At 45.2% G+C, this 26,447-nt stretch overlaps 1 protein-coding gene across 1 annotated transcript in view; it reads left to right on the forward strand.

Moving 5' to 3' along the window:
* Positions 1-26,447, forward strand: part of RUVBL2 (RuvB like AAA ATPase 2) — a 1,077,211-nt gene that overhangs the window by 1,020,233 nt on the left and 30,531 nt on the right. The window lies entirely within an intron of this gene.

The raw sequence follows: 26,447 nt of genomic DNA on the forward strand, positions 1-26,447 counted from the left end.
AATCTTCCTTCGCCGACGCTCCCTTTGATGGGTCCTCATTGTTTGGACCCAAGGTGAAAGACACCCTTACCGCTGTGAGCAAGAGGGAAAAACGTTATCTGCCGTAGGGGCCCGTTATTCCACTCCCTTCGGCCTTACCCCAAGGCCAAAGGAGGGGAAAATGTGGTTCAAAATCTCGCAAGTTTTTCTCCCAACAGCAGGAAGATTCCCGTCCAGAGGCAGAGGGCGGGAAATTTTTCAGGGAGACGCCGTCCCAGAGGCGGCAGAGGGCCCGCAATTCTGGAGACCGCGAGTCCTTTCGTGGCTCTTCAGCCTCCCACACGACATGAGGGATTGCCCGGCTGTGCTGCTCCGGAGCCAGTCGGGTGTCGGTTTGCCAAGCACCTAAAAGCCTGGGAGTCAATCACTCAGGACAGATGGGTGCTTCGGATAATTGCCGGAGGTTACACCATCCCATTCAAATACTCACCCCCTCCGTCCAAGAGAATCCCGGACCCACCACCCAGTCAAAGGGAAATAGCAGCCGCAGAAGCTTCAAAGCTGCTACAAAAAGGAGTCATCCAACCGGTCCCCACAGACCAAATCGGATCAGGAAATTACTCCAGGTTCTTTTTAGTGCCAAAAAAGACAGGGGACCTGAGACCAATATTGGATCTCAGCAGACTGAACCTATCCGTCACGAAATCCAAATTCCGAATGGTCACGTTGCAATCCATTCTCCCGTTGTTGGAGAAGGATGTTTGGATGTGCTCCATAGACCTCAAGGACACCTATTATCACATACCGATACATCAGGCGTCCAGAAGGTATCTGCGCTTCAGCCTGGGAACCAGTCATTACCAATTTTGTGCTCTGCCCTTTGGTCTCACCACAGCCCCCAGGGTGTTCACCAAGTGTTTGGCAGTAGTGACGGCTCACCTGAGGAGCCTTGGATTCCAAGTGTTTCCCTATCTCGACGACTGGCTCCTGACTGCCACCACCAGGCATCTACTTATGGACAACCTCAAAGCCACCATCTCCCTGGGTGTTTCCCTGGGGATTACATTCAATTGGTCAAAGTCTGTCTTGCTGCCCTCTCAGCGCATAAAGTTTATAGGAGCAGAGATAGACTCAAGATTGATGCGTGTCTTTCTTCCTGCCGAAAGGATCCGAACCTTACAGGGCCAAGTTCAAGCTCTGATCTCGAGATCCAAAGCCCCAGCCAGGATGGTCCTACAGGTTCTAGGCTCAATGTCTGCCACGGTACTTTTAGTTCCTCTAGCAAGGTTACACATGAGGATTCTTCAGTGGCTCTTATCAACTCAATGGTCCTTTCAAGATCTTCCCCTCAATTATCACATCATGATTACGGAATTATGCAAAAGGGACCTGCGCTGGTGGCTTCAGACATCCAACTTGGATCAGGGAAAACCCTTTGTTCTCCCCCCTCCAGTGGTTACCCTGACGACAGATGCCTCCCAGATAGGGTGGGGGGGGCATTGTCTGGGCAGGCTAGTTCAGGGCTCCTGGCTTCCGGACGAAGCTCTTCTCCACATCAACGTGTTGGAGATGAGGGCTGTACTTCTATCCCTACAGGCCTTACACAAGTTCCTTCCTCAGGGCATCATCGCCATCCACACAGACAACATGTCGGTGGTTTGGTACCTGAACAAACAAGGAGGGACCAGATCGTATCCCCTTTGCAGAGAGGCCATGAGAGTGTGGGAATGGGCTGTAGCTACCAACCGCTTCTTGGTAGCGACCCACATCCCGGAAAGTCAAATGTATTGGCGGACAAATTAAGCAGGACAATTCTCTCTCCTCACGAATGGTCTCTAAACCGCACAGTAGCAGCCCAGATTTTCAAGAGGTGGGGAACGCTGCTGCGACCTATTTGCGACTCCACAAAACACCAAGTGCCAAAGGTTCTTCTCCTTGATTCCTCATCAGGAAGTACCGCCATGGATGCTCTAGCACAACCCTGGCCAACAGGGTTGCTTTATGCTTTTCCTCCAATTCCACTCCTTCCCAAAGTCATTCAAAAGCTTCTCAGCTAAGGTCTTCAATGATTCTGATTGCCCCATACTGGCCTCGTCAGATATGGTTTCCTTACCTGAAAAAGCATGCAGTGGACGATCCGTGGACCTTAGACCTGATCCCGGATTTGCTAATCCATCAGTCGGGACATTGGCATCAGTCCCTTCAATCTCTGAAATTGACAGCTTGGCTCCTCCACTTCCGACCTTAGTTAGAAGTCACACACTAGACCCGGAAGTTGTTCACATTTTGTCTTCGGCCCACAAACCCACCACTAACAAATTGTACCTCAGTAAGTGGAAGAGGTTTGCTATCTGGGCTCAACTCAAGGGCTTAGACCCTATCACTGCTCCTGTCCCAGAGGTTTTGAAATTCTTAACATCCCTATTTAATCAGGGATCTTCTGTCTCAACTATTAAAGTTCAACTAGCTGCTATCTCTAAATTCCATGAATCCACGGATCCTCCTTTGATGAGCAGCAGGCTATGCAAAACATTCATTAAAGGTGCGAGTCTGTTAAGACCACCAGTTTTTCATCCTGCACCCCGTGATCTTGATTTAGTGCTTGCATTAACATCTCCCCTTTTGAACCGGCTGCTACATGCGAATTAAAATATCTGTCATGGAAAACGGCATTTTTAGTGGCTATTACTTCAGCAAGAAGAGTCTCAGAGCTTCAAGCCCTGTCTATTAAACCACCATATCTGATTTTCCACAAAGATAGAGTATCTCTTAGGCCTAATCCATCCTTTGTCCCAAAGGTCTGCTCTAGTTTCTGTCTTCAACAATCTCTAGAACTACCAGTTTTCTTTCCAAAATTCTCTAATGAGGCAGAATACACTCTCCATAAATTGGATGTTCACAGGCAATTACGCTTCTATTTAGACAGGACTCAGCAACTTCGTAAGTCAGACCAGTTGTTTGTGTCCTTCTCAGATAATAAATTGGGCCAAACCATCACAAAAGCTACAATCTCAAAATGGATCAGAGATTGCATAACTCAGGCCTATTCTTCTTCAAATAAGCAACTTGCATCATCTATCAAAGCTCATTCTACCAGAGCTATGGCTACTTCTATAGCTTTTCATTCCAAGCTCGCTATTTCGAAATTTGTGCTGCTACTTGGTCCAACCCGCACACTTTCATTTCCCACTACAAATTGGATGTGGCATCTAAAGGACGAGCTTCATTTGGTTCCACGGTACTCAGGAGTGTTTTCCAGTGAGCCACCCAGGATTCAGGTGCTAGGGACGCTGTCCCATCATTCAGAATGTAGGCTAGATAGGATCACATAACATCTTTTAGTTATGTACTCACCATAACTTCAGATGTTTGGGATCCATCTCGCCTACATTCCTGATACCCACCCTCCTTCCCCCTGCCTTGCAGATCAGAAGAGATAGAACGGTTTTGAGCTCCACTGTTTTTATCTTTTTCATCTGACGATGTTATATAAGCAGGGTATGCATGTGTGCATGTATGCGGACAAACTAGATCTGGGGGACTGATGGTGGTGCATCCTGGGATATAGTAAGCTCAGCCAATAAGAGACTTCGCTCTTTGGCATAAGCGTGCCGAGTCGGAGCCGAGGGATCGGCTCCGAACCCATCATTCAGAATGTAGGCGAGATGGATCCCAAACATCTGAAGTTATGGTGAGTACATAACTAAAAGTTTTTCTATCTGAAAAATAAGGTTTCCCTTTTCCTTGTTCTGTCAACCTTTTCTATATTTAAATATTTCCGACACTCTTTAATAGAATATTCTCTATCAAGGAAATTCGTTAAACTGGAAAATGATGTGATGGGGTCTGTATCATTATTGATCAAGCATGACATTTTAGTGCTTGCCATTTAACAGTATATTTAAAAGTATAAGATGGATGCATACTTGTTCTTAGCAACAAATTATTTTTTCTACACGATTTCCTATATACCTCTGTAATAATGGTCCCTGCTGCATTCTTTAATTTTATGTCCAAAAAATCTATTTGTTTCTTCGAACTAGTCATTGTAAACTTAAGAAAAGACATAGTAGATTGTATAAATTGCAAAAATTCATCAAGCATATGGCTTGTTCCTCTCCATAACATAAATACATTGTCTAAAAATAGTTTGTAATAATGTATGGAACTTTTAAACATTTCATTGTTCAAAACCAAGCTAGTCTCCCAATGGGCCAAAACATATTTGCATGTGAATTGGTACATGGAGTACCCATGGCAAAATCCGCTTTTTGAACATAGTAATTGTTGTCAAAAACAAATAAGTTATTTGCTAATACTAATGCAATCAGTAAACACTGCATAAGTATCTGATTCATTGAATACTCACTGTTATATCCCCTAACATATTCTCTGCCCATTGTATTAGGTATGCAAGTAAACCGTGAATATGTATTGAGTTACAAAAAATAATATCTTCACTCAAAGATCTATTCTCTAAATACTTATAAAGTGATTCTAAGAAATCTGAAGTATCTCCTAACACATCGGAGTCCTTACTAATCACCAGTTTCAGCATTTTTTTTCTGTATAAATTGAGATGGATTAACTATCCCTTCCCTGATATGACTGGCCTAAGTGGAGGATCCATCAATGGAGGATTTTTGAACATCCAACTTCAAAAAAGGTATACAAGTTTACACACTATGCTGATTGCTCTACTAAGGATTTATTATATTTAGCTGTATGTACTGTGTGTCCGCATTCTACGTCAGGAAACCTAATCGTACGCTTAGGGAATGCATACGGGAGCATTTATATGCTATTAATAGGAATGATGAAAGAAATGCAATAGCTAAACATGCATTAAATGCAGGTAGAGATCACTGTTTTAAGTTCCTGGTTTTGCAACTAGTTCGTATGGGTATTAGATTAGGAGATTATAAAAATCGAACAAAAAAGGAAGAGATAAGGTGGATCATTACATTGCAAGCTGATACATTTTATGGTTTAAATTATGCAGTTTCACTAAAACCATTTCTAAAGGATCATCCTTTACTTCATAAATAATATATTTAGTAATTTAGATTATATGGATTAACTGATTCTTTGATGTTTTGCTTTTAAGAATTAAGTCATGTGATTATTTCTGATTGATTGAACAGGAAATTTGTCAGCGGTGTTGATCTTATTACAGTTTTATGCGACATATTAAAAAGTTGACTATCACAATATGATGCTCTACAAAAGATAAGGTGAATATATTCACTAGTTAAAATACAAGGGAATGTTGTTGAATTCATGTTATGACAGATTTTCTTCAACATTGTGCGATAATGTATGACGAAAAGTCTATAAAAGTGGAATGTTGTTTAAATATTTCAAAATAAGTTTACAATTTTCTAAGAAGGCAAATAGTGAATTATATGCTTGCTAAGATTATGTAAAGTTATGCCGTCTTGCTATGGATCAGTGCAGTGTGTTTATAGTAAAGTATAATAGAAGTGAGAAGCCTGTCAGATATTTTATATAGAAAGGAAAGTTGTTAAGATATGATCATGAGTAACAGAAATGAAAATATTTTATTTCAGTGAATATTTTATGATGCATTGTTTGTGTATTTTAATTGGAACATCCTATAATACTGAGATGTTTGTTTTTATGTTTGTTTATAGATAGTATCATTGCAGAAGTGATTTAATAGCATTAGGAGCATGTGTTCAAAGGAAGCACTTCCATTGGTTTATTCATGTTTTAAATACCTGTTTTAAAAGTTTCATTATGTCTGATGAAGCATTATGGTAGACGTGAAAGCGCTTACGTTTGTTATTAAAGGTTTACTGCCATGCTTGCTGTCTCTCCATTTGTTTTTAACTGTTATGGTTCAAAAGCTACCTGTCCAGTAGGTATCAGTCAGTGAAATGGCACTCCACCCTCTCTCCAGATCTCCAATCACCGCCAGTGAACCACAAGGCTCTATCCTTGGTCCCCTCCTCTTTTAACATTCTCACTAACACCCTCCACATATCCACACTGCAGATCTCCCTAATACAATACACAGATGACTCCCCACTCATTTGCACATCTGACAACATGGTAGACCTCCAAGATTACTCAGGAAACTTTACCAGCAACTGAATCATGGCTTTGTAACTCACAATTCAGGCTCAACCCTAAAAAAAAAACTATTACCTTTTTTCCATAAATCCCTCTGTCATAAAATACACAGTTTAAAGTAACTTCTCTTGATAATACAACCACTGAAGTCACATCTAATGATGGTGGATGATCTTAAATTCATCCTGCATATACAAAATTGCATAAGAAAAACTCTTCAAAAAGTAGGGATGCTTTATAGAGCCAAAAACGCTGTCACTGACACAACTAAAGCTACACTTGCTCATCTCCACACACTTCTTTATGGCATTCCCATCTTTACTAACCTTCAAGCATCACAAAAATCAAAACTTGAACAATGCTATTACAGTGTTTTTAAATTTGCAGCAAATACCCATTTCAGAGCCCACCATTATATATCACTAAAAAGCCTAACTAGGTTAGAACTACCCCATCAACTAACATATACACAGCTTCTAACCACCTATAAAATTATTATCTGCTTGTCCAGCACTAAATAGCATTCTACACAACTATATTCCTAGTCTGTCATTGTGAAACTCTAGTCTGTCCACAAACCTATCAAATCTGCTGGGCATTGTCTGTACTTGTACCATGTTACTAAGGCCTGGAGATCCATATGTATTCCTAAGGTGAATACCCTCCCTCCCATCCTTCAAAACAATTCTGAAAGACTTCCCAGTCAAAGGCTGTCTCTGTTCTTGCTCAACACCAGGATAATCTATGTCTAAATGTAAATAAATACCTGCTCATACCTTACATCTCTTTACTCTCCCTTCTTCACTAACTTTCTTACTTCTGTCAATCTCTGTTCTCTGTCTTTCTCTGTAAATATACCATAAGTGTGTTTTTCTCAGTTTGTATTGCAATTCCTGTTTGTATTATATTAACTTACCTTTAATTTCTGTATAAACATAGCTACATTTTTCTAACTATTAAATCATTGATGTGAAGTTGTTAAATCTCGGCGTTTATTCTCATTCATGGATTCGGAGCCGACCCTCGGCTCCGACACGGCCAATAGCAAAGCTCAAGGTTTGCCAGTAGCTCGAGACCAAGCCCCTTATCCCACAATGCACTGCTGGAGTTACCGCAGATCTAGTTTGCCGCGGCAAGAGAGATCTCGGTGATCCATCTAGCTCGGACCATTTGTGAAAAAAAAACAGCAAGTTTTGATAAAAAAAAAACTTTCTTTTTGTCTTAGATATTTTCATATAGATAGTTGTGTGTTAGTGTTAAAAATTTTAATAATAGAATCTGTAGTTTTGGATAGTTAGTGCCCTGTTGGCTTAGTTGTTTTCTTGTGGGCCTTTTAGCCCTATTTAGAGTTATTAATCTCTATTTTCTAATAGTCAGGGTTTTTCTCTGTGTGCCTCTTTAGCCCTGTATTTGTAAAATATAGTTTAATTGTTATAGATAGTGCCTGGGTTGGGCTTAGTTGCTTTGTGGGTCTTTACAAGGAAAATAAGGACTTTACTGTATTAGTTTTCAGTATACTGGTTTTTGTTTTACTTTTACTATGTCGGATGACAAGGAAAAGTCCAATCCTAAATCGGGATTCAAGAAATGCCCAGATTGTAGGCAGAAAATGTCCGTCACTGACAGACACATTCACTGTGTCTACTGTCTGGGGGGTAAACACCTCCAAGATACTTGCAGCATTTGCCATTCTTTTTCTTCAAGAGTCCTCTTGGAGAGGAGGAGGAAGCTAATAGACAGGGGATTACTGCAGCATTCCTTTTCTGAGGTGTTGAGTAGCCATGAAGGTACTAGCATGTCTTCCAAATCCTCCAAATCCACAAAATCTTCAGACCCCAAAGTGGCAAAAAAAGCAAAAAACTTCAGAGGGAGGGTCATCGGTTCCACAGACCTCGGAACTGAGTGTACCTTTGATTCGGAGCCAGCTCTCAGTATTGGAGCCGGTCTCTGAGGTTCCCTCTTCTCCTCTGCTCCAGTCAGCACCTTCGGTGCATTCATCTAAGTCCTCAGTCAGGCTTTCAGATTTGGACATGGATCGGCTAGTGCAGAAGCTTTTACAGGCAACAGGACTTGCCAAATTGTCGGTGCCGAAGACCATGGAACCGGATTTGTCTACTCCTCCGAGCCGAAGGAAACCAAACCGATGATTGTCGAACCCTTGGAGCCAATACCCGCACCTTTGTTATCGGCTCCATCTACTTGGATGTCCTTGGTGCCGACCGAGGACTCTAGGAGCCGACGCTCTCCCATCGGGTCCGGGGAGGATAGTCGGACCAATTTGTCGGTGCCGACTCTTCCTCTCGGGGCTTCAGCTCGGATGAGCTCGACTCCTACCTCGGGCTCAGGGCCCATGGTTTCAGTGCGGGAGGATCGGACGGTACTTTCGGGTCCATCTACTCCTTCTCGTCAGAGCCATGGTGCCTTTGATGCTATGAGGAGAGTCCTGTCTCCAAAGACAATGTCAGCATTGGTTTGGCCTTCCCTCAAGCTCCTGTGTTTGCTTCTTCGTCTATCGGTCCCCCTAAGCATAGAGACCCTGAGCCTCAAGTACCCCCACAGGGCATCCCCTGCTCTTCTGAGACCTCCCCAAATCCCCCCACTGAGGAGGTGCCCAGGAAGAGAATGTGCAAGAGGAGGCACTCCCCACACAAGTCTTTTAACATCTGACACGGACTTGGGTGAGTCAGAAGGGTCCCCTCGATCCCCCTCTGAGGATATCTCCTTTGCAGAGATACTTGAGATCCTTAGTCAGAGGGGCGATTGGCAGTCCAAGGCCCCTACTGAGGATGAGTCCGTGCTCTTGAAGGCTTTTGGGTCTCAACCTTCCACTTCTTGGGTGTCTCCGCTTTACGACAAGCTCATGGAACTGATCTCTCGTAAGGCGTGGGAGTCACCTTAGGCCATGGAACCTGTTCCTCGCAAGCCAAATAAATTCATGTCTGTCCCAGTGGACAAGCCATTTTTGACCAAGGGAGTGCCTGTTGATGCCATGGTGGTAGCTGCAGCCACCAAAAAGGAAGTGTCTGAGACATCCGCATCTATCCATCCTCCTAACCGAGATTCTAGGATCATGGATATATATGGGAAACGCATGTTTAGTTCAGTGACTTTTTCTCTGCAATCACTGAACTACTTAACCCATTTTACGAGACTACAAAGAGATCTCCTGAAAGAGCTAGAAGATACTCTCCAGGGTACAGTAGCTGCAGGGGTGGCCGACAAAGTCAACGCCCAGCTCGCTACCCTAAACTCAGTTGTAAACTCGTCCATGTGTCTCAGATCTTATGCAGCTGATGGTTCGAGTAGAGCCGCTAGTTCGGGCATTGCTCTCCGAAGACAAGCCTGGATGCGTCTCTGTTCCTTTGCAGAACCCTTTAAGTCTTCCTTTATCAACACCCCATTTGATGGCTCATCACTGTTTGGGCCTAAAGTAAAGGAAACTTTAACCAGGTGTGAGCAGGAAGGCAAGAACTTATCTGCCTTTGGAGTCCGTTTTTCTACCCCTACTCCGCCTTACCCCAAGGGCCCTAGGGTAGGGAAAATGTGGTTTCAAAAAGCACAGGAAGCCTTTCAAGACACACATGGAGAAACTCCCTCTAGAGGCAGAGAAGGGGGTTATAACGGAAGACGCCGCCCCTGCGGCAGAGGGGGTTCGCAGCAACAGGGTGACAGGGGTCAGTTCTTCGGTCAACCCTACCAGCGCCCCTGAAAGGGGGCCCGGCTGTTCGGCTCTGGAGGCAGTTGGGGGTCGCTTGCCTTTGTATCCAGAAGCCTGGCTAAACATAACATCAGATACATGGGTACAAAGCATCATTTCCAGAGGATATTTCATACCGTTCGCTACCCCTCCCATTCCTGTAAACAGAATCCCAGATGTTCCACCCAGTCTCAGGGAACAAGCAGTCGTAGAGGTCCACAGATTGCTAGAAAAAAGAGTCATCCAACCAGTCCCAGCAAACCAAGTTGGATTCGGAACTTACTCAAGATTCTTTTTGGTACCAAAGAAAACAGGGGACTGGAGACCTATCTTGGACCTCAGCAGACTCAACCAGTTCGTAAAGAAGAGAAGTTCCGAATGGTCACGCTTCACTCCATTCTTCCCTTCCTAGGGAAAGGCGATTGGATGTGCTCCATAGATCTCAAGGACACGTACTATCATATAAAGATGAGCAGATGCTCCAGAAATTACCTGCGTTTCCGGCTGGGAGCCAATCATTACCAGTTTCTAGCCCTGCCCTTTGGTCTCACTACAGCCCCCAGAGTGTTCACCAAATGCATGGCAGTGGTCACGGCTCACCTGAGACGTCTAGGATTCCAGGTGTTTCCATACCTAGACGATTGGCTGCTCACCGCTACCACCAGGCATCAATTGACTCAGGCAACACAATACACTCTGACACTCTGCCATCAATTAGGCATTACAATTAACTTCGAAAAGTCTGACTTATCACCATCGCAGCATAAAGTTTTTATAGGAGCAGAGTTAGGTACCTCAACTACCACTCTACATCTTCCAATCGAAAGAGTCTCACTTCTCCACCAGCACATCAGCTCACTGGTGTCAAAGAACAAAGCTACAGCAGCAGAAGTCTTGAAGGTGCTAGGTTTGATGGCGGCAGCAATCCTGGCTATACCACTCGCAAGGATGCATATGCAAATTCTTCAATGGCTCCTCTTTGCTCAGTGGTCTTACCAGAAACTTCCAATGCACCACATGATTCTCATCACGGATTCTTGCAAGAGAGACCTTCGGTGGTGGTTGACATGTCTTCAAGTCACAATTGGAAGACCCTTTGATCCCCCCCCCCCCATAGCCATTGTGACCACGGACACTTCCCTGATAGGGTGGGGGGGCATTTTCAGGGAAAGACTGCCCAAGGCACATGGACAGATCAAGAATCACATCTGCACATCAATGTTCTAGAGTTGAGAGCAGTACTTCTGGCGTTGCAGTACTTTCAGGACTCTCTTCCTCTAGAAACTATTGCAGTTCAGACGGACAACGTCAGTAGTCTGGTACTTGAACAAGCAAGGTGGAACCAAGTCTTACCCCCTTTGTCGAGAAGCCCTCAGGGTCTGGCAATGGGCTGTGTCGTCCCAGCATTTTCTGTTAGCAATGCACATCCCGGGGAAATCCAAAGTGATAGCGGACAAGCTAAGTAGGGCGATATTGCTCCCTCACGAGTGGTCTCTCAAACAACAGGTTGCGGAGTTAATTTTCCGCAAATGGGGCCAGCCTTGCTGCGACCTCTTTGCCAGCCACATCAATTCAAAGTGCAGAAGCTGCTTTGCCCTAATACCACCTCCGGGTCATCCCCCGAGAGATGCAGTTTTACACGATTGGTCCCCAGGTCTCCTATATGCATTCCAACCCTTCCCATTGATACCCAGATTTTTACAGAAAGCAAATTCGCTGGGAAGGACTGTTATCCTCATAGCCCCTTACTGCCCTTGACAGATTTGGTTCCCGTTTCTCCACCATCATCTGTTGGAAGATCCATGGATCCTGGACCCAGTTCCGGACCTTCTGACGCACCCGTCAGGGGACCTCCATCCTTCACTGCAGTCCCTGAAACTGACTGTTTGGCTAATCCACTTCCCCTAATTGTCAGGCTTCATTCACTTTTAGAAGATACAAGACAAATTCTCTTGTCTTCTCACAAGCCATCTGCCAGGAAATTATACGGCAGTAAATGGAAAAGGTTCTCAATTTGGGTCAACACGCTGAAAATTGACCCCTTCCGAGCTCCGCTATCGTCCATTTTAGAATTCTTGACAAAGATTTTTAATAAAGGGCAGCAGCTGCTGCAGTTCGAGTCCAGTTAGCTGCCATCTCAAATTTTCACCTTGGGGGTTTGGTGGCTCAAATGTTATGGGCCATAAATTATCTAAGACTTTTCTTAAAGTTGTTCTTCACATGAGACCTCCTGTCAAAATTCCCTATTCTCCCTGGAATTTAAACTTTATGCTGTCTCAAATTATTCTTCCCCCTTTTGAACCAGCATCTTCTTGTGATCTCAGATATTTATCCTGGAAAACTATTTTTCTAGTGGCCATTACTTCTGCCCGCAGAGTGTCAGAACTTCAAGCATTATCTGTCAGACCACCTTACATGATTTTCCATGCTGATAGAGTATCTCTCAGAACAAACCCCTCATTTTTACCTAAAGTCTGTTCTGAATCAAATATCAATCAGGTCATTGAGCTGCCAGTCTTTTTTCCCAACCACTCTAACAAATTGGAATACATGCTGCACAAACTTGATGTACACAGACAGCTCAGATTTTATCTGGACAGAACTAAGGATATTGGAAAATCAGATCAACTTTTTGTATCCTTTTCAGAAGCCAGAAAAGGCAATCCAGTGACTAAAACAACCTTATCTAAATGGTTATCAGATTGTATAGCCTTTGTTTGAGAATGCGAGCATGCCATTGACACACAAACCTAAGGCTCATTCTACCAGAACCATTTCTACATCTTCTGCCTTTTAAACTAAATTGCCTCTTGACAATATTTGCGCTGCAGCCACTTGGTCTAAGCCTCATACCTTTATCACGCATTACAAAGTAGATAAGGCTTCCAGGGACAGGTCTTCCTTTGGTTCCACGATACTGAAGAACGTACTTTCATGAGCCACCCAAGATTGAGGGTGCTATGGACGCTACCCATCAGTGAGAATAAACGGCAAGATTTAACAACTTCACATAAAGAAGTTATGTACTTACCATAACGTTCCATGTGAGTTGTTTATCTCGCCTTTATTCTCACAGCCCTCCCTCCTTCCCCCTCCTGGCTGACTGTTGACTTAGAAGCTAGTACCATCCTGGTTATTCAATATTTCTTCTTCCCCTTTGGGAAGTGTTTCTTTGTAGAAATAAATAAAAGGGTATATATATTGTTACTCGCAGCAAACAAGATCTGAGGTAATTCCAGCAGTGCATTGTGGGATAAGGGGCTTGGTCTCAAGCTACTGGCAAACCTTGAGCTTTGCTATCGGCTGTGTCGGAGCCGAGATCAGCTCCGAACCCATCAGTGAGAATAAAGGCGAGATAAGCAACTCACATGGACCGTTATGGTAAGTACATAACTTCTTTTTATATAACTTGTAGTTATTAACCCATGATGTGAGAGTGTTCAATCTCGCCGTTTGTTCTTACACATGGGTTCGGAGCCGATCCTCGGCAAAGCTCTGCATCGAGAAGAAGCTCGGGACCAACCTGTCTCCCACAATTCCCTCTGCCTTTACCTCAGATCTAGTTTGCCGCTGCAACGTTCACATCTTTTTCAATGAGCTCAGACCAACTGGCAGATAAGATATCCTTTTTTTTCTAGGATTACTTAGAAAATTCTTCTAATTTCAATTTAAGACCTTTCGTGTGTGTGTGTGTACGTGAGTCGAGGGTTTCTTAACCTTATACATATATATATTAATATATATAAGTTAGTTTCCCTCGGGGCCTACCCCACCCACTAACTTCGGATTTTGCTACTGGATTTGACTTAAACACTATATACTTGTGGTACCATCCTTAGTGTTTTTTGGCTGTGACTGTCTGTTAATAGGACTGTGTAGATATATATATTTAGATATATATAACATTACTGGATTTGACTGTTTTATATACTTGATAATGTCTGAAAAAGCAAAGTCAGGGTTCAAACGGTGCCAATGTGGACAGAAAATGTCTGTCACAGATAACCATAGCTCCTGCGTCTACTGTCTTGGCCCTCTCCATCTGCAAGAAGACTGTTCCATTTGTCATTCTTTCAGTGGAGGGGTCATGACAGATAGGCGCAGGAAGCTCATGGACAGAGGCTTTTTGAAGCCTGCCTTTCAAGAGGCTCTTGATAAATCGGACCAGGCATCTAAATCCTTGAAGGAGTCTAAGACGTCGGAACCCATGTCATCAGCTCCGAGCTCTTCGTTTAAAGTTCGTTCACCGGTTCCACAGACCTCGGGGCCGAGTGTCGAACTTCTGTCTGTCACCGAGCCTCGAGTCTTGGAACCGGTGACGGAGCTTCCACCTCCTGTGCTTTTGAGATCGGCTTCGTCTTCGATTCCTTCGACGAGTTCTTCTAGACCCCTCTCTGACTCCGCTGTAGATCATGTGGTGCAGAAGTTAATGGAGAATACGGCCTTGTCCAAACTCATCTCAGTCTCCTCCCAGTTTGTGTCGAGACTCGAAGGCCTTCCCTTATCTCCATCTGTTCCTCCTCTGAGGCCTTTTCAGCCTTCGGAGCTGGGAGAGGCTGATCTGATGATCGTGGAGCCCTCGGTGCCGGAGCTGTCTTTCTCTCGGTCGGCACCGTTCACCTCGACTCCGACGAATCCATTACCGGAATCGTGGAGCCGACGATCTTTCCTTGGTTCCGGGACCGAGAGTCGAACCAATGTTTCGGTTCCGACTCTCCCTCTCGGTGCCTCGGCACGGATTGATTCGGCTCCGTCCTCGGGGTCGATGCCCTCGGTCCCCGTCTCGGGGATCCCTCCGCCTTCTTCGGAACCAAGGGATCCCTCGACTCAGGACCCGGGGGCCTTCGACCTTATGAGGAAGGTATTGTCGACTCAGACAACCACTTCAGCAGAGACATCCTCTCCTTCCCATAAAGGCCCGTTATCCTCCTCTGCACCCACGGCTACTTCAAAGCATCGAGCACCAGTGTCTCAGCCACTCCCAGAGGGAGCCCCTTCTTCCTCGGAGGCTTCATCGGATGCCCCCCCCCGAGGAAGTTCCGAGGAAAAGATTGTGTAAGAGGAGACACTTGGATTCTCCACAAGAATCCTTAACATCGGACACTGACTTGGATGAGTCAGAAGGGTCCCCAAAATCACCCTCGGAGGATGTCTCCTTTTCTGACATCCTGGAGATCCTGAAACAGAGAGGTGATTGGCAGGCCCTACCCCCTTCTGAGGATGAGTCAGTCTTGCTGAAGGCATTCGGTGCTCACCCTTCTTCCTCCTGGGTCACTCCGCCCTTCGATGAGTTGATGGATTTGATTGCTCGAAGGGCGTGGGAGACGCCTGACACAGTGGAGCCAGTCCCTAGAAAGCCTAGTAAATATATTACGGCCCTGCAAGACAAGGCATATCTCACAAAGGGAGTTCCATTGGACGCTATGGTGGTGGCAGCTGCCACTAAAAAGGAGATGTCTGAATCTTCCTCATCTGTCCATCCGCCTAACAGAGATTCTAGGACTATGGACAGGTATGGGAAGCGCATTTTTAGTTCAGCGGCTTTTTCCATGCGATCGCTGAACTATTTGACACATTTTACACGTTTACAGAGGGATATAGTCAAAGAGTTGGGAGATACCCTCCAGGGTACTACAGATGCTGCTGTCGCGGAAAAAGTTACAGCACAGCTCAATACCCTTACATCAATTGTGAACTCGTCCATGAGGCTCATCTCGTATGCAGCCGAAGGGTCGAGTAGGGCTGCGGCTTCAGTAATTGCTCTTCGTAGACAATCCTGGATGCGCTTATGTTCCTTTGCGGAAGCCTTCAAGTCTTCCTTTACTAACGCCCCATTTGATGGTGCCACACTCTTTGGCCCCAAAGTAAAGGAGACCCTTACCCGGTGTGAGCAGGAGGGAAAGACTCTGCCTGCTGTCGAAGTCCGTTTTTCCACCCCATCCAGACCGTACCCCAAAGGGCAACGAGGTGGAAAAATGTGGTTTCGAAAACCCCAAGGCTCTTTCCCAGGCACACAAGGTGATGCCCCCTCCAGAGGCAGAGGGGGGGGCAGAAGTGGAAGACGTCGCCCTGGCAGCAGAGGGGGTCCGCAAAACCAAGGTGACAGGGATACACTCCCAGGGAAGCCTTTCCAGCACTCCTGAGAGGAGGCCCGACTGTCCTGCTCTGGAGGCAGTCGGGGGTCGCTTAGCTTTATACCCTCAGGCCTGGCAAAGTCTTACCTCAGACGAATGGGTAAAAAGCATTATTACCAGAGGTTACAGAATTCCATTTCTATTTCCCCCATTACCGCAAAAAAGACTCCCAGGTGTACCGCCCCATCTGCGAGATCCTGCAGCTATAGAAATTTCAAAGTTGCTAGAAAAAAAGAGTCATCCAACCAGTCCTGGCGGACCAAAGAGGATTCGGAACTTACTCAAGGTTCTTTTTAGTTCCAAAAAAGACAGGGGACCGGAGGCCAATTCTGGACCTAAGCAAGCTCAATACCTTCGTCAAGAAAGAAAAGTTCCTGATGGTCATGCTTCAATCGATCCTTCCATTTTTACAGGTGGACGACTGGATGTGCTCAATAGATCTCAAGGACGCGTACTACCACTCAAAATGGCCAGAGCGTCCAGGGATCACTTGCGCTTCTGGCTGGGAGCCAGTCACTTTCAGTTTCGGGCCCTGCCCTTTGGTCTAACCTCAGCCCCCAGGGTTTTCACCAAATGCATGGCAGTGGTAGCGTCTCACTTGAGACGCCTAGGATTCCAGGTGTTTCCGTATCTGGATGACTGGCTCCTTACTGCCACCACCGAGCGTCGACTGATTCAGGCCAGGGATTACACACTAGAACTTTGCGTTCATCTCGGAATTTCCATAAATTTCGAAAAATCTGCATTACAGCCATCTCAGCATATCTCATTCACAGGAGCAGATTTGGATACTCGTTGCTTGATTCTAAGGCTTCCCTCAGAAAGAATAGCCTCTCTACAAAATCACATATCTCTTCTCCTGTTGTCCAAAAAATCCCCGGACAAACTGGTTCTGAAAGTTTTGGGTCTCATGGCGGCTTCCCTCATTGCGATACCCTTGGGAAGACTGCACATGAGAGTTCTTCAATGGCTGCTATTCGCACAATGGTCGTACCAACAGTTACCGCTGACACACAAAATTCACATCACAAACATCTGCAAATTGCACCTGTCTTGGTGGCTTCAGAATTGCAATCTCTCCGGCGGCCGACCGTTTATGCTACCCACTCCGACAGCTACGGTGACCACGGATGCTTCCCTGATAGGGTGGGGGGACATCTTTCAGGGACAGACAGTCCAAGGAGAATGGACCAATCTAGAGTACAACCTGCACATCAATGTTCTGGAGATGAGGGCAGTGTTTCTAGTGTGGCAACACTTTTCTACCCTTCTACCTGTAGGGACCATTGCAGTTCAAACGGACAACATGTCTCTAGTCTGGTACATAAACAAGCAAGGAGGAACCAAATCTTACCAGTTATGCAGAGAGGCCATGAGAATTTGGCAATGGGCAGAGTCCACGGGTCACTTTCTGATAGCAACGCACATCCCGGGGTTATCCAACGTCATAGCGGACAGGTTGAGCAGAGCCATCCTGTTACCTCACGAGTGGTCCCTCAAACAAACAATTGCAGACATGATATTCCGCAAGTGGGGCCAGCCTTGCTGCAATCTGTTTGCGTCTCCAATGAACGCCAAATGCAGAAGCTACTTCACCCTATTGCCCCCGCCAGGGGAAGTCCCCAGGGCCGCTCTGATACACGATTGGCCCCCGGGTCTCCTGTACGCTTTCCCTCCTATACCTCTGATTCCAAGATTTCTGCAGAAAGCCAAGAACCTGGAGAGGACTGTAATTCTCATTGCCCCATTCTGGCCTCGTCAAATTTGGTTTCCCTTTCTTCAAGCACACCAAATACGGGAACCCTGGATCCTGGACCCAGAGCCGGATCTACTGACCCACTCGTCAGGGGCTCCCCACCCGTCGCTCCTGTCCCTCAGACTAGCAGCTTGGCTGCTCCGCTTCCCTTCTTAGCCAGGTCTGATCTTCTTTCTCCTGCGGTTCAAAACATTCTAGTAGCTTCTCATAAAGCTTCCACTACAAAGATTTACACTAGTAAGTGGAAGCGTTTTGTATACTGGGCAACTACGCAACATTTGGATCCCTTAATAGCCCCACTAAACAAAGTCTTAGAGTTTCTATCCGTACTATTTCACCAAGGAGCTTCTCCTGCCACCTTGAGGGTTCAGTTGGCTGCTATTTCAAACTTTCATGTAGGAGAAAATGGAGCGCCTATTATGGCTCATAGGCTTTGTAAGGCTTTTCTAAAGGGGTCTTTTCATATTAGGCCACCAGTCAGGTTCCCTACAGCACCATGGAATCTGAACCTCCTGTTATCACAACTAATGCTACCACCCTTTGAACCAGCCTCTTCCTGTTCTTTGAAGTTCTTGTCATGGAAAACCCTCTTTCTAGTAGCTATCACTTCAGCCAGACGAGTGTCAGAACTTCAAGCTCTTTCCATTAAACACCCATATTTGATCTTTCACCCTGATAGGGTATCCCTTCGCACCAACCCGTCCTTTCTTCCCAAGGTTTGTTCAATCAATAACATTAATCAGTCCATTGAGCTCCCCACATTTTTCAAGAACCATTCCAATAAGCTGGAATATGTTACACAAGTTGGATGTTCATAGACAACTCAGATTCTACTTGGATAGAACAAAGGATCACAGAAAAGCAGATCAACTCTTTATAGCCTTTGCGGACAGCAGAAAGGGCATGGCAGTGACAAAGCGTACCCTTTCCAAATGGCTATCTGATTGTATTACTTTTGTTTATACTGCTACTGAGCAGAGTTTACCCGTCAAACCGAAAGGACATTCTACTAGATCAATATCTACATCCCTGGCTCATGCGGCCCGCCTACCTTTGGACACTATTTGTGCGGCCGCCACTTGGTCTAAACCACATACGTTCATCACTCATTATAAAGTGGACAGGGTTTCCAGGGACAGGGCAACCTTTGGTTCCACTGTGCTCTGGAACGTTCTTCCGTGAGTCTCTCAGGGTCACGGAGCTAGGGACGCTACCCATGTGTAAGAACAAACGGCGAGATTGAACAATCTCACATATAGAAGTTATGTCCTTACCATAACGTTCCATGTGGAGTGTTCATCTCGCCTTTGTTCTTACACTCCCACCCTCAGGTCAGGAAGAACGTCCAGTTTAGATGTCTGGTTTGGTTCTCCCGCTTCTGATTCTCTCAGCTGTTACTGCTGTTTTCAGCTACGCCTTAGTATGTATGTTGTATGTTTCATTCCCGTTGGAATCTGGTATTGTTTGCAAACTAGATCTGAGATAAAGGCAGAGGGAATTGTGGGAGACAGGTTGGTCTCGATGCAGAGCTTTGCCAAGCGGCTGACTCGGAGCCGAGGATCGGCTCCAAACCCATGTGTAAGAACAAAGGCGAGATGAACACTCCACATGGAACGTTATGGTAAGGACATAACTTCTATTTTTCAAATTATGTCTAATTTGGTATGATTAATTAAACTGCAGTTTTTGCATTATGTTTAAAGACTATAAAATTGTTGTTCTTAAAATGTTTTGCAATACTTTGGAGCTTTTCTCCTTGGACCTCTTCTAAGAATGGGCTTCTACCCAGTCGGACTTTCCCAGTAACTAAATGTCAGTCAATATATAAATGATTTTTGTGTTGCCTTGAAACCCAGGTTCAACTGGTGGTACCTAGTCCATAAGCAGTCTTCTGAGAGTTGGGGGAGGACAGGAATGAATAATGGTTTGATGCTTGCTTTCCCTGAAGGAGGGAGGGGAAGGTATTCACAGCAATGATTGCAAGCCATAATGGAGGGTTCCATCCCTGCTTCAGTTTATGAGGCCTTCGCAGGAATTTCATCCCCATACTTACTTTACAAGTTGTGCAGTTTCACACTGGCTGTAAGGACAAGACTGTAGATTAGACAGATTAAAACAAAATTATCCAAACCTCCTGGATTTGATGTCATACATCATGTCAGTTCTCACCTCAGTTTGTAATTTGATTGTAGTCACCCAGTGGAAGAACAAAGGAGTCAAAAGAGGGAGGAATAGGCTTGATAATCTCAGAGTTAAGAGCTAGGGAAGAAAAAGGCTTGCATGTTTTGTCTATTGGTTGAACCTTTTGTTTCAAATGGAATTGTCCATTTCCAACCGTTCTCACCTCTGCTGCCACATATTGGAAGCGCTGGATCAGATGTGTACATTTTTTTCCTTTCAGTGACTTTGTTTCAGAAAGAATACTCATTCTTCTGTAAGTTGTAGGATTTTATCTCTGTGCCAAGCTATTCACATTAAAACACAGAACAGGGTAGGATGTATTCCGTGCACTCAACGTACATAGACTGTTGTTTCTAGAACCACAGGGTATTTAATATCAGAAAGACTGAACAGCTGTTCATTTCCATTGATCGTTTTAGAGAGGACACATCATTGAAGAAGGATTTGCTTTCCAAATGAGTAGCGCACCATGGTGTTCATCGTGCATACAGCTGCAGTCATAACAGATGGGTTCTCCTGCCATCAGGCGGGTCCTCGGTCGGCCGAATTCCAAAGTCTAGGTCCGGCATCGGTTGTCGTCGCTTCTTCCCTGACGTCAGTGCGACAGGGGTATAAAAGAACCAGCCGACGCCATTTTCTTCAGTCTTTCCTGCCGCGCGGTGCCCGAAGCAGAAGCAGTTCGCAAGTGCTGGTCGGCCAGTTCCTGAGATTACGAAAAATTTGGAACCAAAGTCTTCTTAAAAGCTAAGTACCCCGTTGGGGAAACTTTTCTTGCCTCAGACCGATGTCAGACAAAGTTAATAATTGTATTTCTTGTGGGAAGCAAATACCGCATAAGGATTTCCATTCCCTCTGTATACCTTGTTTAGGCCCAGACCACGACGTCTCGGTCTGTCGCTTTTGTGCTACATTCAACAAACGCACTATTAAGCGTCGGGTGGAGTTCGCCCAGCATTATTTTGGGAAAGCATTTATCTATACTATGTCGTCGGATACTCCGACCCCGGTTTTGTCTAAAAAACGCAAAGACAAGGACTGACACTCGAGGTCCGCGGCCTCTACCGACACCACGCCTAAGCCGACTACCCGTGGTCCGGGTCTCAGTGAGGCACCTACGCAGCCCCTGATTACCGACTACACATCTTTGGCGGTGTCTCCTGTACCCAAGGTCGCATGCTCCTCGGCCCACACCCTGACTACAGATACCAAAGCCACGCGTGGCGTTGAAACACAGAATGTGGACAGGTCCACCTCCACTCAAGGTGTCTTCAGACCTTCCTCTTCTTTCTCCATCAAGGCTTTCACCAAGTCCAAAGCTACCATGCACCCTAAGAGACCAGCTACACAGGGCCCATCTCCAGGCCCCATGCCTAAGAAACAGATGCTTAAAATGGCTGAGGATTTAATTACTCTAATCAGAGGTTCTCAGCCACCTCCGGACAAAAGACCCAGAGTGGAGGAAGATTCCCCCTCCTCTGATCAGGTCTCCATTATTTCAGAGCACTCTGATTATCAGGAACAGTCTTACTCCCCTTTTGAAGATTCTGATGCAGAGGAATCTATCCCTTCTGTATCCCCCCCTGAGGATTACTCATTTGGTGAAACTCTGCATACTTGGGAAGGCCAGGATTATTCAGATTCCAAGAAAAGGCTCAGGGAATTTCTTTTGTTACCCCAGCACAGGCCTCTGGCTATACCTCCTGTCCTGGACATCCTAGATGATGTTTACTCGGAGGCCTGCCTTAACCCGGATTCTCTTCCTCCAGCTCCAGTTAAGCCTGACAGGTACTACAGGGTTCCTGACTCACACCAATTTCTATACAAAAGCCATGCGGCTGACCTAGAAACCATCTCACAGGGGCCCAAGGGAGTTAAGGCCTCCATTGCCAAAAACCCATTGCCTTCCGAGAGAGATTCCAGATCCTTAGAAAGGTGGGAAAAAAGGTATATACCTCGGCTACCTTATCCATGAGGGCCTTAAATTGTCAGTTTCATATGCTAAAATACCAACAGTTTCTGTTATCTCAATTGAAAAGTAAAATGTCACAACCTGAACAACCAGACATGAAGGAGTTGCAGGATTTGATGCATAGTGCAGAACAAGTGGGTAAACATACCTTACAATGTGGTTTTGATGCTCTAGAGGCCTCATGTAGAGCTGCTGTTACAGGCTCAGTCATACGTAGGCATGCCTGGCTCAAGGAACAAGCCTTGCCTGATCATGTCAAAGCTAAATTACTGGACGCCCCTCTTCAAAAGGATGTCCTATTTGGAGCAAATGCTGAGAAGTATTACGGAAAATGGAGGAAAAGGCTAAATCAATGCAAACTGTGAAAGAATTTCTGCAGGTCCAACCCCCACGTTTTAGTAGAAATTGGCCTTCCATAAACTGGTCCTTTCCTGCCACAGACAGACCCCAAAGAGGCAGATACAGGCGCCTGAGGGGCAGAGGACAAACACAAGGCTTGTACAGAGGCAGAGAATGGCAAGCTCCTACACAAAGAGGTGGTGAGGACAACTCGCAATCTTTCAGAAAGCAAAACCAATGACTTTCCCCTTTGCATGCCAACCAGGTCTCAAATGGCAGCCCCCTTAGGAGGAAAGCTGGCACTATTCTCAAAAAATTGGCATATTGTCACAAAGGACAAATGGATCCTGGACATTATAAACAGAGGCTACAAATTCCATTTTCATACCCTTCCAAAAATGAAAGGCATGCCAAACCTGCCACACAATCAAAGGGCAGAGGCACAAAAGCAAATTTCAGGTCTTATAAACATGAAAGCTATTCAAGAGGTACCTACACACGAACAAGGTTTTTTTATTCCAGGCTATTTCTGGTGCCAAGGAAGGGAAAAGATTGGAGACCGATTTTGGATCTTTCCATCCTAAACACATTCCTACTGCACCAAAATTCAAGATGCTCACTCTACAGCAACTTCTTCCCATGCTGGGCAAGGAGTCTTGGCTGGTAACATTGGACCTCAAGGAGGCATACCTGCATGTCCCAATCAGACAAAATTGCAGAAGATACCTCAGATTTCTTGCAGGTTCAATCCATTATCAATTCTCTGCATTGCCCTTTGCTTTATCTACTGCGCCCAGAGTATTCACGAAATGCCTGGCATCAGTAATTGCCTACTGCAGACTTCAAGGGATACAAATATACCCTTATCTGGACGACTGCCTGATCCAAGCGGACAGCAAGCACATTCTTCTGAAACATCTGGCTTATGTAATAATATTATTAAACTCTCTAGGATACACAGTCAACAAAGAGAAATCAAGACTAATACCCTCTCGGAAGATAATTTTACTGGGTGCTAATTTGGACACAAACACCCAGATGGCCTACCTCATGCCAGAGAAGCAGGGGCAACTAATTCAATACTTCAGAACACTGGCAAATTGCACCAGGCTGACTGCAAGGAAAATCCTGCAGGCTCTGGGATTCATGGCATCTTGCATCTTACTAATCCCATGTGCAAAGCTGCATATGAGAAAACTACAATGGTACCTAAAAAACATATGGTCTCAACACAGCCACAGTTTGGAAACAATAATACCATTAATTCCATGTCTGCAAAAGGAATTTCTGTGGTGGGCTCAAGCATGCCAAACAAACACAGGCCTTCCATTCAGCAAGCCTCAAGCAAATCAAGTCATCACAACAGACGCTTGGACTACGCCTGGTGGGCGGACATGACAGACCGGTGCATTCAGGGCAAATGGACCCAAAAAGAAAAGCACCTTCACATCAATCAAAAAGAAATGCTAGCAGTGATAAATGCTATTATAGCTTTCAAGGACCTTCTACAACCAGGTCAGCTATTGATAAGAACAGACAACACCACAGTTATGTGGTACATAAACAAGCAGGGAGGAACACATTCTTATCCCCTATGCAGACTGGCCATGTCACTTTGGAACTTGGCCATGGACTTACAAATGGAACTACAAGCACAGTACTTGCCAGGCAAGGAAAACACGCTGGCAGACAACCTAAGCAGGAATATGACAGATCCACACGAATGGAAGTTGCATCCAAAAGTTTTTACAGAAATAATCCAAGAATGGGGAGGGCCAGACATAGATCTCTTTGCCTCTCACAAAAATCATCAATTGACAAAATTCTGCTCAAGGATCTTCCATCCAAAGGCCTGGAGAGTGGACGCTCTCTCTTTCAGTTGGACATCAATGACAGTTTATGCCTTCCCACCTTTTCCTCTGCTGCCCAAAGTCCTATTAAAGACCAGAGCAGACAGACCAAAGATGATCCTCATCACTCCGGACTGGCCAAGGCAACACTGGTACCCACTCCTGAGGAGCCTGACGCATTCCCCACCATGAACCCTGCCTCTAATGCCTCTTCTTCTGACTCAGCACAGCTTCAAAACTCTTCACAGTCAGCTGAAAACACTCAATCTAGCCGCATGGAAGATTCCTTAGCATCGCAGCAGGCCCTGCTCTCCAAGGAGGTGCAGGATGTCATTTTGGAGGCCAGAAGGCCATCAACTAGAAAAGCTTACTCTGCAAAATGGAAACGTTTTTGTGTTTGGAATGAGAAAAAGGGCCAGTGCCCTGGAAAACTGAATTTACCTCAAATACTACAATATTTGGCTGAACTGCTAAGCAGTGGACTTTGGTTCTCCTCCATCAAAATCCATGCCTCAGCCATTTCTGCAGAATACAACACTGATCCACCTTTATTCTCTCACCCTCTATTAAGACAGTTCCTTAGAGGGGCTAAGAATTTAAGACCTCCAAGAAAACAAACCAATACCTGCTTGGGATCTTAATTTCATTCTGGAAAAACTGACTTTGCCTCCTTTTGAGCCAGCTGCCTCATCAGATTTACAATATTTGTCCTGGAAAACAGCTTTCCTTCTGGCTATCACTTCAGCTCGTAGAGTTTCAGAACTACAGGCTCTTATGGCTGTCCAGCCTTTTATCATCTTCCATCAGGACAGAGTTTCATTACGTACCAACCCGTCCTTTATGCCTAAAGTGGTATCCAGGGTAGCTTTAAATCAGGCCATACATTTACCTTCTTTTTATCCTAATCCTCAAAACAAAGGGGAGAGATTACTGCATTCCTTGGACATCCACAGACAACTGCGTTATCTGGACAGAACAAAACTTTTTAGAAAATCAGAACAGCTTTTTGTAGCCTATGCGGTAGGAGCTTAAGGAAAGTCAGTATCCAAACAGACAATCTCAAAATGGATAGCCCACTGCATACGCTTTTGCTATTCCTTTCATGGCAAAACTGCACCTACAGGCATTAGAACTCATTCTACCAGGGCCACAGCCACCACTGCAGCCTTCCTCAGAGGAGTTCCTACCAAGGATATTTTAGAAGCAGCCACTTGGAGTTCTGTACATACCTTCTCCAAGCACTACAACCTACCATTATACTCCAAATCTAGAGCAGGCTTTGCCACTGCAGTCTTGCAGGGCATTTTGGCTCCTCCTAGCTCCACCTAGTGCCTACCACCCCTTTCTTAGCTTTGGGACTCTACCCATCTGTTATGACTGCAGCTGTATGCACGATGAACATAGTACAGTTTTGTACCTACCATAAATGTAGATGTTCGAGTGCTAATACAGCTGCAGTCCATGTTTCCCTCCCTCCTTCCCCTCTAGGGGTCTTCTTTTATGGTGTATTTGCTTGCAACTACTGGTCTTTGATTATATTGCATTGCATTATTACATAATTTTATGTATTGCCTTCCCTCTGGGGGCACCTGACATCTGGGGCAAGAAAAACTGAAGAAAATGGCGTTGGCTGGTTCTTTTGTACCCCTGTCGCACTGACGTCAGGGAAGAAGCGACGACAACCGACGCCGGACCTAGACTTTGGAATTCGTCTGACCGTGGACCCGCCTGACGGCAGGAGAACCCATCTGTTATGACTGCAGCTGTATTAGTACTCGAACATCTATATTTATGGTAGGTACAAAACTGTACTTTTTTAATGTCTGGAAACAGTGACAAAGTACTGTGGTGAATGGTTACTTTTTGTGTTCTTTTCAGGGATGCTTTTACCGTAAATATTTCCACCACTGCTACCATGGCAATATCTGTCTTCAGCTTGCACTGTAGTCTGATCTCCATTCCAAGAGTAGAGCCTTCTTTGAGAAGGCAGAACTTAAGCATTTTTCCTGAATCTGCCCTTTTACCCTTCATTATCTTTCTGTCAATTTGGGTGTGTGAAGGTTCTCCTTGAGATTCCACCTACCCATTTAAACCACTGCAGAGAGCCCCTGTCCCACATTAAGTAAGGTAAAACATCTACATAACTTTTCCAAATCTGCTGAAATTTCTCACGGCCTGTCTGCAGTTTTCTGGCCAGTTTCTGCTTAAATAGTGATCAAAACAGAATTTTCTGAAAGTGAATAATCAGGTTTATAAATTTGTACTCTTGCAAGTTTAGTGTGCTTTCTTGCAAGCAAAAGCCCACTTCACTTTGAGATCATGAACCTGGGTACTACAGGAAATTTGAAAATCCATAAATGCAGAAAAGTGCTGAACAAGGGCCAAAGAGACCATGCTCCTGTGGCTATTGATGCTGAAGACTGAGAACCATGTAAGAAGTTACAGA

Source organism: Protopterus annectens, chromosome 9.part0 (assembly GCF_019279795.1).
Source record: "Protopterus annectens isolate FY-2018-M chromosome 9.part0, PAN1.0, whole genome shotgun sequence".
Classification (NCBI taxonomy): Eukaryota; Metazoa; Chordata; order Ceratodontiformes; family Protopteridae; genus Protopterus; species Protopterus annectens.